The sequence below is a fragment of the Dipodomys merriami genome, unplaced genomic scaffold (assembly GCF_024711535.1).
Source record: "Dipodomys merriami isolate MVZ:Mamm:240054 unplaced genomic scaffold, mDipMer1.0.p SCAF_3, whole genome shotgun sequence".
NCBI lineage: Eukaryota > Metazoa > Chordata > Mammalia > Rodentia > Heteromyidae > Dipodomys > Dipodomys merriami.
Window position 1 is genome coordinate 13,732,611 of NW_027204492.1, and position 14,824 is coordinate 13,747,434.

Below are 14,824 nucleotides of genomic sequence, written 5' to 3' on the forward strand. Positions count from 1 at the left end.
TAAATATTTTGCCCCAAAGCATACACAGAGTCAGTAACATCTAAAAGATTAATTGTGGGGTTTAGATCAAACTGAGGTCACATCCCATCTCACAATTGCTTTAGGTTATCTCTAGTTTCCCTCTCTCTTTCGTTGGGAAGAAGAAGAGAACCCAGACTCCTCAAATTCTGAACTTATCCCAGCCTTCCATGGGCCACATAGAGAGTAAAGACTCCTCTGCACCTGCAATAAAGGAGGCAACTCAGGGACCCCAAAAGGAAATTTGGAATCTTCATTTAAAAAAAATCCTCAACAGTACCTAATAAAATGGCACCATCCTAAGACCTCAAAACTTGTATCCAATATTTGTTCTTACATTATTTAGCTTTCTTTTGCCATGACAAAATAACTAAGGAAAAAATTCAACTTAAAAAGAGGAAATGCATTTTTAGCTCAGTTTTAGAAATTTAACTCAGTGATCACTTGAGTGTCATTACTCTGAGCCTGTGATGGGGCAAAACAACATGGCAGGACATACATGAGGGAGTGAAGCTGATTACTTCATGGCAGCCAGGAAGCAGAGAGAAAGGGTCAAGGTCCAGTGTCCCATTAGCCCCTTCAAAGATTCATCCCCAATGATCTAACTTCTCTCTACTAGGACCCAACTTTTGAAGTTTTTTTCACTTCCCCAGTAACACAATGGGCTGACAACTAAGATTTTCAAACATGGCTTGTGAAGGACATTTAATATTTGAACCATATGTCTTTCTATACTTGAACACTATTAATGTGATGAATATTTATAGAACACATACAATGTGCCATGCATTGTTTTGGAAGTTCTGCTCCCTACTAAACAAATGGACCATATCTCTGCTGTCATAAAATAAACACAATATGTTTGTATAGATATATAGATATAGATATAGATAGATAAATATATACATACATTTTAATTATAACATCAGATGGTGATAAGTACTGTGAAAACACAGTAAACAGTATTGAGGAGATCATTTATAGAGGATAGTGAAGAAAGAACTTTCCATTAAGATAACATTTGAACACTCAAGGAAAAAGCTACATAGACACCTGATTTCTTGATTCTTGAGGGAATATCAATTCCAAGAGGTAAACTCTAACTTGCCCAGAGATCATAGAAAGTGAGACATAAAGAGAAATTAAGTTTTCTGTGATGATGCCCAGCCATGTGGAAGTTATGAGCCCACAATCAATACTGAGAAAGTATGGATAAGGAGGTAGGAAAACCAGAGTGATGCTACTATTGTAAGTCCCAGCAAAGAATGTATTTTGAGAAGGTGGAACTAATCATCTGTGCTAAACACTTGTGAGAAGTGGAATATTCTGATGCCTGCATAGAAACATAGGCACATAGAGGTCAGACATAGTTTTAGCAAGAGATGTTTGATAGAGAGATGAGATCAACCAAACAAAGACTCAAGTGAGATGGTTTAGGAGGAGAATAGCTGGCACTGATGATGCAGGGAGTGCTTTGCAGGAGTACACAGAACTCCTGGAGGCAGAACAAGGCCATGGGACAGAATGTGGGGGTAAGAGTTGAAGGGTTGAATGAGATTACTGTTTCATTTTCTTTTCTTGTTTTGCATTTTTTCATTATTATTTTAAAATACGGTTTCATTTTCTTAAAGGGATACATTTCAATGTGATTAAAGGCTACCAGAAAGGACCCAATTGACAGAAAATCCAATTGAATATACCACAGTAAAAAGGCATTATTCATGCAAAATACTGGTGAAAGCAGGAAGAGTGGATGGGATCAAAGTCCAGGAAGGATTGACTTTCAATAGGAGGAGGTGTAGTTCTGCTCTAAGAGGCAGGGGAAAAGGGTTTAGGATGATCCGAAACACAATGAAGTTCACAGCTGTGGTGCATATGGTAGATATAATCAATTTACTTATTTTAAGTGGTCATAAAATTGGGCTAGGGGACAAGAACTTGTCCAGGATATTTCTCTAAGAAGGTTTTCAGTCTTGGAGAAGTTACTTCTCATTTCCTGGCTTTTTTTTTTTTTTTTTACTTGGTCAGGGGGCCTGAACTCTGGGCCTGGGCGCTGTCCCTCAGCTTTTCAGTTCAAGGCTAGCACTCTACCACTTGAGCCACAGGGCCACTTCTGGCTTTTTTTTTCTAATGTGGTGCTCAGGAATCGAACCCAGGGCCTCATGCATGTGAGGCAAGCACTCTACCACTGAGCCACCTTCCCAGCCCCTCTTGGCTTATTTTTAAAGTGAAGGTGCTCTATTAAGTTTTGTGACAGGGTTTCACTATGTTGCCCAATTGGGTCTTAAACTCCCACACTAAAGCTGCTCCTGGAAGTGGCGCTGTAGCTCAAGTGGTAGAGCGCTCGCCTTGAGCTGAAGAGCTGAGGGACAGTGCCCAGGCCCAGAGTTCAAGCCCCACGACCGACAAAAATAAATAAATAAATAAAGCTGCTCCTTCCCTATGTTAGCCTCTCAAAAGCTGGGGCTACAAGCATGCATCACTACACTCAGATGCTAAACATTTTCACACCTGTAATATTCTAAATATATCAAAAGGAGATAAAGTCCAAAATGTTAGAAAATTGACAACTTAGAATATCCATTTTAGTGTGTTTTTGAATGCAAATGTGTACTTCTAGTTCAGAGTGATGGACTGTTAGTGTATTTAATCACATATTGTTTCTAAAAGTCCACAAGAATATAAAACAAAGTACAAAAAATGAGAAGAAAAAGTATCACTAGTAGCCCATAAAAGTACAATGAATCAGTAGTCTGATAAACAATTTACATGTATTAAACCATTTAAATAATTCTGTAAGGTAGGTACTATTATTGTCTAATTTTTAAAAATTGTATAAGCAGTCATAGAAAAGTTAAATAGCCTACACATGGTAGGTACATTATTATGTGACCTTACAGAAATAGTGGGGCATCATTTGTTAGGAAATGGAAAGACTTGGAAAAAATCATATTAAGTGAAGTAAGCCAGGCCCAAAGAAACATAGGTCCCATGGTTTCCCTTATTTGCAATAACTAGTATATATATGAGTCAACCAGAAAAGGTCAGATAAGGTGATGTTAGGAAAATGAACCCTAAGATATGTATTTAAATGTTTTTTTTCTTTCATGCATTTGTTTCTAAAGCATTTATAAGATTATTTCTTTGTTGCTTTGTATGTCCCTCCCCCACAGTATAACCCCTGCTTTCACTGTATTTGATGTCGGTATAATTTGTGGAGGGGAAGGGGAAAAACAAAAAAACAAGTCATTTAAATAAGGATACAGGTTGGACCCATTGCAACAATGAGAAGTACACATTGTCATGTCGAAAATGAACTTTACAACTTTGGTGGGGGGGGGATTAGGTGGGGGGGCCGGGGGAGGCTGAGAAGGGATGGGAAGGGTAAACAAAGGAGGAGGCTACAATGCTTTATAAGAAATGTACTCACTATCTTGCCCATGTAATTGTAACCCCTCTGTACAGTATTTTCACAATTAAAAAAAAAAAAGAAATAGTGGGGCATTTGTAGAAATTATAATGCATACCTAGCCAATCCATAAACAGAAGGATATTGGAGAAATGACCATGAATCCTTCTAAATGGAGCCCTAGAAAAAGTTCAGGACTTACCAGAACTCCTAGAAGGAATCACAGAGGGAACAGAAAACACAGAAGTGAATTGAAACTCTGCCAAAGCAGTTAGGCGACTCTCACTCTGTGCACAGTGTCTTAAAGTATTGCTCACTCCTGGTTATAGCCAGTAAGTATAGATTCCTAAATAAACCAGCGTGTTCAAACTCTAGTATTTCAAAAAAAAGGACTATATAGAAGTGTATTATAATGTAACATTGTACAATATTGTAATATTGAACTATATTTTAGTATAATATTGAAGTGGGAATGGTCTTTATAAGTTGGACATGAAGCTCAGGAACAATGAAGAGCTCAATTTTCCAACTGTCATAAAGTGAACTTGTGGGCCTCAACAACCAAGTTACAAGATAAACAACATTATGATAGAAACTACTGTGACACTGACTCATTATAGGTACTCTCCATAATATTTAAAAGAACTTCTACAAATCATTTATAAAGGGCAGAAAACCCAATCCAAAAGAGTATGGACATTCAAATCAGATAGTGGCAATCAACACTGGAATCAATGCTTAATGTTACTAGTTATTAGTATAGTAGAAACTAAGTACAAATCAGATTGGCAAAAGATACCTAGCATCAACAAAAATATGGGACCAGACTCATATGTTTTCTATAAATGTATATTGGCTCAAGGGTTTCTGGCTGGCGACTTGGTAGTATTAAGCACAATTTAAATTATATGTGATTTATGATGCAGTAAATCACTGCATGAAATCTGATTTGAAGAAGTTCCATTTCTTTAAGTATATTAAAGATATTTTAAAAGAATTGTACCTTTAAGTATGTTAAAGATATTTAAAAAGAATTGTACCCTAAGCACAAGCATACTTCTGATTTATAACAAGATAATTACAAGCAAACTATAAAGTCTCAGCAAGAACAGTGCTCAGTTGAAAACCTCTAGAGCCACTAATACAACACTACTATCAGCCTTTACTCAATTTAACAACAAAAGTAAGCCAAATAACCTTTAAAAATATCAGTCTATAAGAGATATAGCATAGTGAAATTACCTCTCCATTAGATATGTAGATCCTCAAGCTGTTAACTCAGGGAAGGTTCCCTGGAGGGAAAATAGTGGATAATTTTCTGAAGTATTGATTAACAATCTCTCTATCATATTTATGATAGAAAATAAAACCCACTTGTATCCCTCTTTCTTTCCTTGTATATAAATGAATTAGGATTCACAAAGTGTAAATTCACAGTGCAAAAATAACCCAGTGTCATTTTAAAAAAATTCCTATCATATTCATGCAGTAAAACTAACACATTAAGACAGGTGATAAGGCTTGAGGGACATTTCATAGGTGTACACAAAGGCAGGCTAAGGAAACATATCAAGAGCTATTTCCAAAAAGGAGGTGGTGGCGGGGAAAGAAAGGGGATGATGGTGGAGGAGGTGATTTTGTTCAAAGTTTACTGTGTGTGTATGGACACATCACAATGAACCACCTCACACTAACAATGTATGCCAATTCAAATATATGAGAATAATTTTTAAAAGATGGTGCTACCTAAACTCACCATTTCCTTGGAATGTTTGGCAGCACAGCAGATGTATTCTTTTTTTATTATTGTGAAAATACTGTACAGAGGGGTTACAATTACATGGGCAAGATAATGAGTACATTTCTTATCAAGCATTGTAGCCTCCTCCTTTGTTTAGCAGATGTGTTCTTTACCATTTCATTAACCATCAATGTAAATTGCCACACAATAAATTTAGCTTAAGTTACCACCAAGAGGAACAAACAAGGAATGTTTCCTTCCCATTGTTAGGTGCCCAGTATTTCTGCATCTCTGCTGCTTATATGTACTTATCCAGTAAAGCTTTCCTTGCTTCTCCTATCAAGAAGGGAGAGATTGGGGTGGGAGGTTTGGCTCAGTTGGTACAGTGCCAGCCAATGAGCAAAGTGGCCTGTACTGAGTTCAAGTTCTGGTCTTTCAACAGCAACAAATAAAAAGGAAAATAAGGGACTCAGTGGTTCTCAAAATGTGATGCTTGGCCCAGAATTATCAGCATCCCCTTGGACAGTGTGAGAAATGCAAAATCTCAGACTGCATCCCCTATCACCTAAATCTCAACCTCCGGGGCTGAGCCCTATGTTCTAACTAGCCTTTGGGGGAGGATGTATGCTAAAGGGAAGCATCAGTCATCCAACAGCACTGCAGCAGAGTCTCACCCTTCTCCAGTAGCAATGAGATCACAGTCACACTGGTTACAAGATACCAGTAAATCCTTCACTATCTGCACTTGCAAAACTCAAAATCTTTTCAATTCTCTTCCCCTCAAGTATTTCTGGGAGTCCTTAGGGTATGTTCACATATGCTCGTGAAATGACTCAGGGTCCTAGTCATCTCTTCTGTGAATTTCAATGAGTGACTTTTGAGCAGACAGTTAAAAAATGAGTTCAGGCCAGGTGCTGGTGGCTCACACTTGTAATCCTAGCTACTCAGGAGGCTGAGATCTGATCGCGGTTCAAAGCCAGCCCAGGCAGGAAAGTCCGTGAGACTCGTATCTCCAATTAACCACCAGAAAACTAGAAGTGGCATTGTGGCTCAAGTAGTAGAGCACTTGCCTTGAGCTGAAGAGCTCAGGGACAGCACCCTGGCCCTGAGTTCAAGCCCCACCACCGACAAAAAAAAAATGAGTTCAGTTCTCCAACTGAACAGAAGTACAATGTGTGCTGACTTGACAGTAAGATATAGAAAATGCTGGACACAAAGCAAGACCAAATGCTGTTAGGTTCTACAAGCATGCATGAATAAACTGAATTGTTCAATCAAAAACAACTTGGTTGCATCTTCCCAGTTGGAATAACCTGTTCTAGAGCTTCATTCATGTCATTATCTTCTCTCCTCTTGCACATCAATGTGTCATATAATCTAATTTAACAAAAAGATTTTTAAAAGCCTTTATTCAACTAGATACTGGGCTCACCCCTGTAATCCTAGCTACTTAGGAGGCTGAGATCTGAGGATAATGATTCAAAGCCATCACAGGCAGGAAAGTCCAGGAGATTCTTAATCTCCAATTAAGCAGCAAAAAGCTGGAAGTAGATGTGTGGCTCATTCACTTTCCTGCTTGGGCTGGCTTTGAACCACCATCCTCAGATCTCAGCCTCCTAAGTAGCTACAATCACAGGCATGAGCCACCAGTGCCTGGCTTCTAGGATGATAATGTTTTGAAGTAACCTGTCACCAACTTTCACACCATAAATGAAGACCTTAAGTCAAAAGCAGAAAATCTACAAAGAAACTTTCCTTTGGTACTAGTGTGACTAATTTAGTTGTTTAGATTCTGCTGGGGTTTTTTCCTATGTGAAGTTTACCTTGTCAAAGTAGACAAAGAGGAGGTAAAGACATCAATATTAATTGATTGTAACATTTCATGACCTGTGTTAAATAATGAAAGACAAGAAATCTCTGTCCTGGATTACTTTCAAACTTTTGATGGGAATGATCTCTATTAGAAATATGTCTTCTAGGTCTCACATCCAGGAGGACGAAGCTGACCTGGGGCATATGGATTATAAAGGATTGTATGGTTGAAGCACAGCGACCAAATGCCATCACACAGAGAAAACACCAATGTAACTGTCATTAGAATTGATATTGTTGGTCTTAATGGTCTAGTTATAAAGTTTCATGACTTTTGAATGGTTTGCTTTTCCCCTGCATTTCTCACAGGTTCTATTATTTTAGCACAAACTTCGGCATTGTGTGAAGTTTTTCACAAACATAATGAACACAGATACACTTATACATAGACAATTCAAACTTCCTTTTCCTTTGTTGCTCTTCTGGAGATCCAATCCAAGGTTTTGTATGTTAGGCTTTCCCACTTGGGCTACACTCCTCAACCATTTTGTTTGTGATATTGGATCTCACTAATTTTGCCTAGGCTGCTGTCAAACGCAGGATCCTCTTGTTTGTTTCTCTAGTAGCTGGGTTTACAGATATGAGCTACTGTGCTCAGCTTAAAATTCAATTCAAAGTTAGTGTCCTCTCCAAACCCTTTTAATAAATATGTAAGAAGAGGATTTATTATGAGCATTGATTCACACAACTATGGAAACTGAGAAGTCAAAGGACAAACTGTTTACCCAAAGGGATAAGAACCTGGGGTTGGAAAGAAGATGCTGTTACTATGGCCTGAACTCTAAAGGTCCAAGAACACAGAGCTCCAATATTTGAGGATGGGAGAAGATGAATGTTCTAGACAAGAGGAAAACATCCCTTTACCTCTTTGCTCTCTTTAGGCCTCTTAATCTCTTCTCCTACCTTTTTCTATTTACTGCCCCAAACTTGCCCTGAATCGAGTCACTTCTCACTACTTAAATAGCTTCACTTATAAACTAAACCCACCATATTTTCCTTATCTGGGTTCCTGTAGTTCTTTCTCCACCGAACAGTGAATAAAGATCTTTTTAGGGCACAAACTAGATTTCATTAAACCATTAGTATTCTTTCCATAGCTCTTGAGCTTCTCTCCTTCCTGATCTGGTCTTGGATCTCCAACTTCATCTTCTATCTTGTTTACCACTTCCTTTCCTTGCTCATCCAGTCCAGCTACACCTGTAATCTTAGCTACTCACGAGACTAAGATTTGAGGATCACTGTTCAAAGCCAGGCTGGAAGGAAAGTCCATGAGACTCTTATCCCCAATTAATGATCAAAAAGTCAGAAATAGAGGTGTGGCTCACAAACAGGCAGTTTGGGATCTTAAACAGATTAAGCTTATTCTTACCTCTTAAGATCTTTGCATTTACTTTCTTTTGCCAGTCCTGGGGCTTGAACTCTAGACTTCAGTGCTGTCCCCGAGCTTCTTTTTGCTCAAGGCAAGTGATATACCACTTGATCCACAGCACCAATTCCTTCATTTGCTACTTGAAATAATTGATCTGGAACATCTTTCTTTAGTTGTTCGCTGGGCACTTTCCTCATTATTTGGGTCATTGTCTTAAATTTACCTCTTCAGCAACCTTCATGTCTTATAACCCTAGCTAAAAAATTGTCTTCTCTGATCAAGCTGTCTCTGCCACATCACCTTGATTGACTTGTTCCCTATACCTAATACCAATTTACCTTTTAATATATATATAAAACAAATATGTATCTGCATATACATGATCTCTTTCATAATTTTTTTTTGGTCTGTTTTAGGGCTTGAACTCTGGGCCTGGGCACAGTCCCTGAGCTCTTCAGCTCAAGGCTAGCACTCTACCACTTGAGCCACAGCACCACTTCTGGCTTTTTCTGCTTATGTGGTGCTAAGGAATTGAACCCAGGGCCTCATACATGTGAGGCAATCACTCTAACAATGAACCACTTTCCCAGCCCTTTGTTAATTCTTATATTCTCAGGCTGTCAAACTATGCCTGACCCAACCTGTGCTCATTGAATGATGAGATGAGGTAGCACTTCTGAAAATTTTGTAGGCAAATTCCCATTGCATGAAACTCAGGTATGAAAGGGTTAATGTTCTAAGATCTGCAGGCCTGTTCTTAATGTTTTTTTGCTTTTGTATTTTTTTTGTTGGTCATGGGGCTTGAACTCTAGGCCTGGACGCTGTCCTTCAGCTCTTCAGCTCAAGGCAACTGCTCTACCACTTGAGCCCCAGTGCCACTTCTGGTTTTTGGGTGGGTTTATTGGAGATAAGAGTCTCATGGACTTTCTTGCCCAGGCTGGCTTTGAACCATGATCCTCAGATCTCAGCCTCCTTAGTAGCTAGGATTACAGGTGTGAGCCACTGGCACCCGGCTTGCAGGCCTGTTCTTATATTCCACAGATACACTTACACACTTGTCCTTTTGGAAATAGTTCATTGGTGCCACTATTATCACAGTCACCATTTCCGAGGATTTCAACGTAAAGAGGAGCTGAAAATGAAGCTCAATGCACATCTATAGTCAGGCTGGAAGAAATTCAAATTTATAAATACAAGATTTTTGGTAAAACTTTTGGTTGTCTGCAGAGCAGGTAGAGAATAAAATAACAGGCAAAAAGAAAATAGGGTATCAGAAACTTAAATAATCTTAGAGACTTAATCAAGAGGGATTTTTCATAGGAAATTCATAGGAAAGATGTTTTGTTTCTAGCAAGATTTCTCCAGAAGTGGAGTTGTGACTAAAATGGTAAAGCACTAGCCTTGAGCAGAAAAACTCAGTAATAGTAACAATAATAATAATAATAATAATAGTTTCTAGCAAGATTACCAGAAATGAGGATTCTATTAGCTTCCTACTGAGAAACTCTAGAGATTAGCTATACCAAAGCTTAATATATCTCATCAATACCTTGCTATCATGCAAATTCTTTTCCACATGAAGATGAAATACTGAAAAAGAAATATGATAAAACTGTAATAATACAATCTTAATGTTACCAAATAGTGACTCTACCCAGAAAGTTTGTGTTTTCAAACTATTACCTCATTGTTTTATGTTACAAATAATAGCTGTTGCTTATCTTCCCTTGACCTACTTGAAGTTCTGCTAAATATTAATCTAACACCTTAATGATGATTATTCCCAATCCCTGAAAACGTGTTTTGTTGTCTATTATGTCCTATGAGGCATTGGCTGGTATGGATCTCAGCATGGTGTTGAGGTGACGGGAGGAAGGGCAGTGGAGAGCTAATTAAATAAGACAATCTGAGAGTTGTAGAATTGTTCTGAAGAAGGTTTAATAGTGATAGTGGAAGGGGAGATTTGAGTGGGGAAGAAGGATGGGTTATTATGGATAGTATGGTTAGGATTTCTAAGTAGATAATGCTTAACCTTACTTGGCTGAGAAAGATTATCTTAGACAGAGGCAAGGTCCTGAGATAGGCATGGAAAAGCTAAAATACCGCTTCCTGTAGAGCAGGAAGAGTTCTGAGCCAAGGACCAGACCATTCAGTGCCCATAAGCAAGCAGAGTAAGGAGCTTGGATTTTGTCTGCTGTGCTATTGGATTGGAGTGTTTAAATAGAAATCCACTTATCAGGGCATTTGAGACAGTGAGTTTTAAAGAGCATTGTGTAAAAAGTTACATGGACGCCAGATGCCAGTGGCTCATGCTTATAATCCTGGCTACTGAGGTGGCTGAGAATTGAGGAACACAGTTTGAAGCCAGTGCAGCAGGTAAGTCCCTGAGACTCTTATCTCAAATTAACTACAAAAGAAAAGCCGCAAGTGGAGCTGTGGTTCAAATGATAAAGTGCTAGCCTTGAGAATTAAAATCTCAAAGACAGCACCCAGGCCTTGAGTTCAGCCCTAGGACCAGCGCATACGTACGTGTGCACATGCGCACACACACACACACACACACACACACACACACACACACACACACACACAAGGTTACGTGGAATTGGACAAGAAGTGGGGAGGACATCATGGAGGTTCTTTCAGGCAAGAGATGATGGAGGTGTTTACTAGGGTTGGGAGTAGAGATGGAGCCATGTAGTCAGATTCTGGATATATTTACAATTAGAGTCAATAGGACTTGGATGTGTAGAGTGAGAGAAGAGAGAGAGAGAGAGAGAGAGAGAGAGAGAGAGAGAGAGAGAGAGAGAGAGAGAGAGAGAGAGAGAGAGAGAGAGAGAGAGAGCGCGAGAGAGAGAGAGAGAGAGAGAGAGAGAGAGAGAGAGAGAGAGAGAGAGAGAGAGAAACAGAGAAACAGAGAGACAGAGAGATGGAGAGATCAAAGAAATATTTTGTGGTCTGTTGTGGGCTTGAACTCAGGGCCTAGGTGCTGTTCCTGAGCCTCTTTATGCTCAAGGCTAGCACTCTACCACTTGAACCACAGCACCACTTCTGGTTCTGGGGTGGTTAATTAGAAATAAGAGTCTCACAAGGACTTTTCTGCCTGGGTTGGCTTCCTCAGATGCTCAGGTCTCAGCTTCCTGAATAGCTAGGCTTAAAGGTGTGAGCCACCGGTGCCTGGCCAAGAAAATATTTTTTGGATGGATCAGTTATGGACTTGAGGAGTTTGAAGTTGTGGAGTTGTAAGAATGGAGGAAGAACAGGATCTCTCACTTGAGATTAAAATCACCAAGTAAGATGATGAAATTGTGGTGAAATCATGTGAGACAATGAGGCTGCCCAGTATATCTAGAGAAGGTTTTTCATCTTACAATTATTTGTTGAGCCCTTGTGGTGTGCCTGGTACTGTTCTAGACTCTTGTAAGTGCCATTACTGGATCAGTGTCACATTTTTTTGGATAGCCTTATCCCATATAGATACTACACTTGCCATTTAGGGCAGGGGACGCCATGCCTAAGGCCACCTTTACTGCTCTGCCCTACCTTATCTAGCACATAATTGGGCACACACTAGCGCAGTACATGCTTACTAATGAAATAATATTCAACAGATACTACAGTGAGTTTAAATTTGATGAAATCGATCATTTAGCATTACTATAATCGTAATATGATAATCCACATAGCTGTATAAGGTAATAGAAAAGCATTGAAATACTATATCAATTTTTATTAATTGAATAATCACTTTACAAAGCCAGTATAAATTACTTTGGGAAACAACAACAACAACAAAATAAGGTTAAGTACATTCTCCAACTTGAAAGCTACTTAGTTAACCCTGGGCATTTTCACATTAAAATACTGCAGGTTTAGAATTATTTCAGTTAAATTTCTAGGTTAAATCTGAAAAAGACAACAAATCAAAGGACTATTATCCTCAGATCCGTCTTTTGTATCTTTATAGTTTCAGCAGGAACACTATCAGGCGGTGGGAACACTCAAGTTGGCAGTGAGAAAGTCAGCTGTTATCACTGTTGTACTAGCATTATCTAGCTTGGGATGATAGCAGTATCACAGCCTGTAAGTTCTATAAACTATGAACCCAAGCCCTCCTTTCTTTGGGTGTGCTGGTCCTGGGGCTTGAACCCAGGGCCAGGGCACTTACTATCCCTGAGCTCTTTTGCTCAAGGCTGACACTCTACCACTTTGAGCCACAGTGCCACTTCTAAGTCCTCCTTTTTATGCTTGTAAATGAGGTGATACATCTGGCATACTACAACCTCAGACCTCTTGGTAAAACTAACCTACAGGAATCTAAACACCAACAGGGCAACTTTACACAATGAAGCATTTTCCCTTAGTGGTCATTTCTTATGATAGCTGGTGTCAAGGACTTAGGATATTTACAGAATCAATTTGTGATTTTATAAAGGAATAATTTTAATATTTTTTTTCTTACATCAGGAAACCATTTTACTTAGAAACCAAGTCAGTCATATTAATGGGGTGTGGTAAAGAGATACAAAGAAAGAAAACTGATTTTAAAGGAAAGTTTTTTAGGCACACATAGTATTTCAGAAAGATTCAGTAAGAAAAAAATATCTCTAAGAATTTTGACAAATATTCTCTAAGGCATGGCTTTGTTCAGACTAATTGTGAACTCCAAATTACATGGAAATGTTTGGTTTACTTTTTCTTTTATTGTGTGCTGGCACAGGGGTTTGGACTCAGATTCTTCCTCATGGCTTTTTCTCTCCAAGACTGGCACTCTATGACTTAAGCCACAGCTCCATTTCTGGCTTCTAGTGGTTAATTGAAGAGTCTCACAGATGTCCTGGCTTCAAACCACAGTCCTCACATCTCAGCTTTCTGAGTAACTAGCATTATAGGCATGCATGAGCCATCAATGCCTAGCTTGGCTTATTTTTTTTTTTAAAGATTCATAGTATTTGAGAAAGGCATAATCAGCATATTACTTAATCCTTACCCTTTCTCCAATGCTTGAAAAATGACCCAAAAAAACCCTTAAATCAGGAAAATGTTGCCCTCTGAACAGGAAGAGGTGACAACTTCCAAATGTACCTCAGAACTCCAAAAAAGAGCTTGATATTTCTACTGAAAAAAGGAGATGGAGGATATGATTGAAATAAATGACTATTTTGCCTTAATTGGGTTTCTTCTGTAGGAAGAAGTAACAATATCTGCATATTTTAACTGCCTATAGCCAGTATTTTTTTTTTTTTTGGTCGGTTGTGGGGCTTGAACTCTGGGCTTGGGCACTGTCCTTGCGCTCTTCAGCTCAAGGTGAGTGCTCTACCGCTTAAGCACCACTTCTGGTTTTCTAGTAGTTTATTGGAGATGAGTCTCATAGACTTTCCTGCCCAGGCTGGCTTTGAACCGTGATTCTCAGATCTCAGTCTCCTGAGTAGCTAGGATTACAGGCGTGAGCCACCAGCGCCCAGCTTAGCCAGTAATATATTTATCTTCTAATATGAAGTCAGAAGTTTATTTTAAAGGTACCCTTGGACTCAAAGTGCAGGGCATTCAACCCATTCAATGAGTGGTTGCAGTCACCCCTGCTTCATACATATGGGATTGCATGAAGAACAATGTAATTAGTCTTAAGGACCATTAAATTTAGAAATGCATAATAGAATGTATTGTTGCCTCAAAAAACCCAGTTTTTAGGAGCAATAAAATCAGATACTTGGTAAACAGGTGTCTGTATGCTTCATGACTTTTATATTACCTCACAAAGTTGTTTATTTTACAGTTGTGACAGTGTTTAAATGAAAATAATGAGTATTTGGTATTAACCAAATTAAGAGCAAGAGAAAAAGGGGATAGCATCCTCTCTCTCTCCCCCCACCTCTCTCTCATACGCACACACAAGATGGTAACTGCCAAGGCTGGCAAAGCTTTGTGTAGGCAATTAAGACCAAAAAATTAGGGGATTTACTACATTGCTAATGAACTTTTAGCATTCCAAATAATGGGTAGGGATTCTTTACTAAGCAATAGTTAATACCCCAGACTAGATTATATTCTTTTGACAGATGCTGGATATCCCAAATTACACATTTTAATGCAAAAATGAAATGACCTCATTCTCCTGGCTTTAGGGGTAAATTACAATGTTTTTCAACCATTGTGTAGTATTTTTTTCTGTTTAGAAAACAAATTCTCTAATAAGCTAGTTATATGACTCTTGGCATGCCTTTGAAGGATACACTATTTTGGTTTGTAATCTTTCTATGCCTTTTTACCTTTACAGATTGCTGGTAAAAAAGCTAATTTTCACAAAATCCCAGACATAAAAAATTTCTCAGAACATAAATGGGCTTCAAGCATAAACTTTTATGTCTAAAGAGGGCAAAGCTTATACTTACAAGACACTATAATGGAAGAGCAC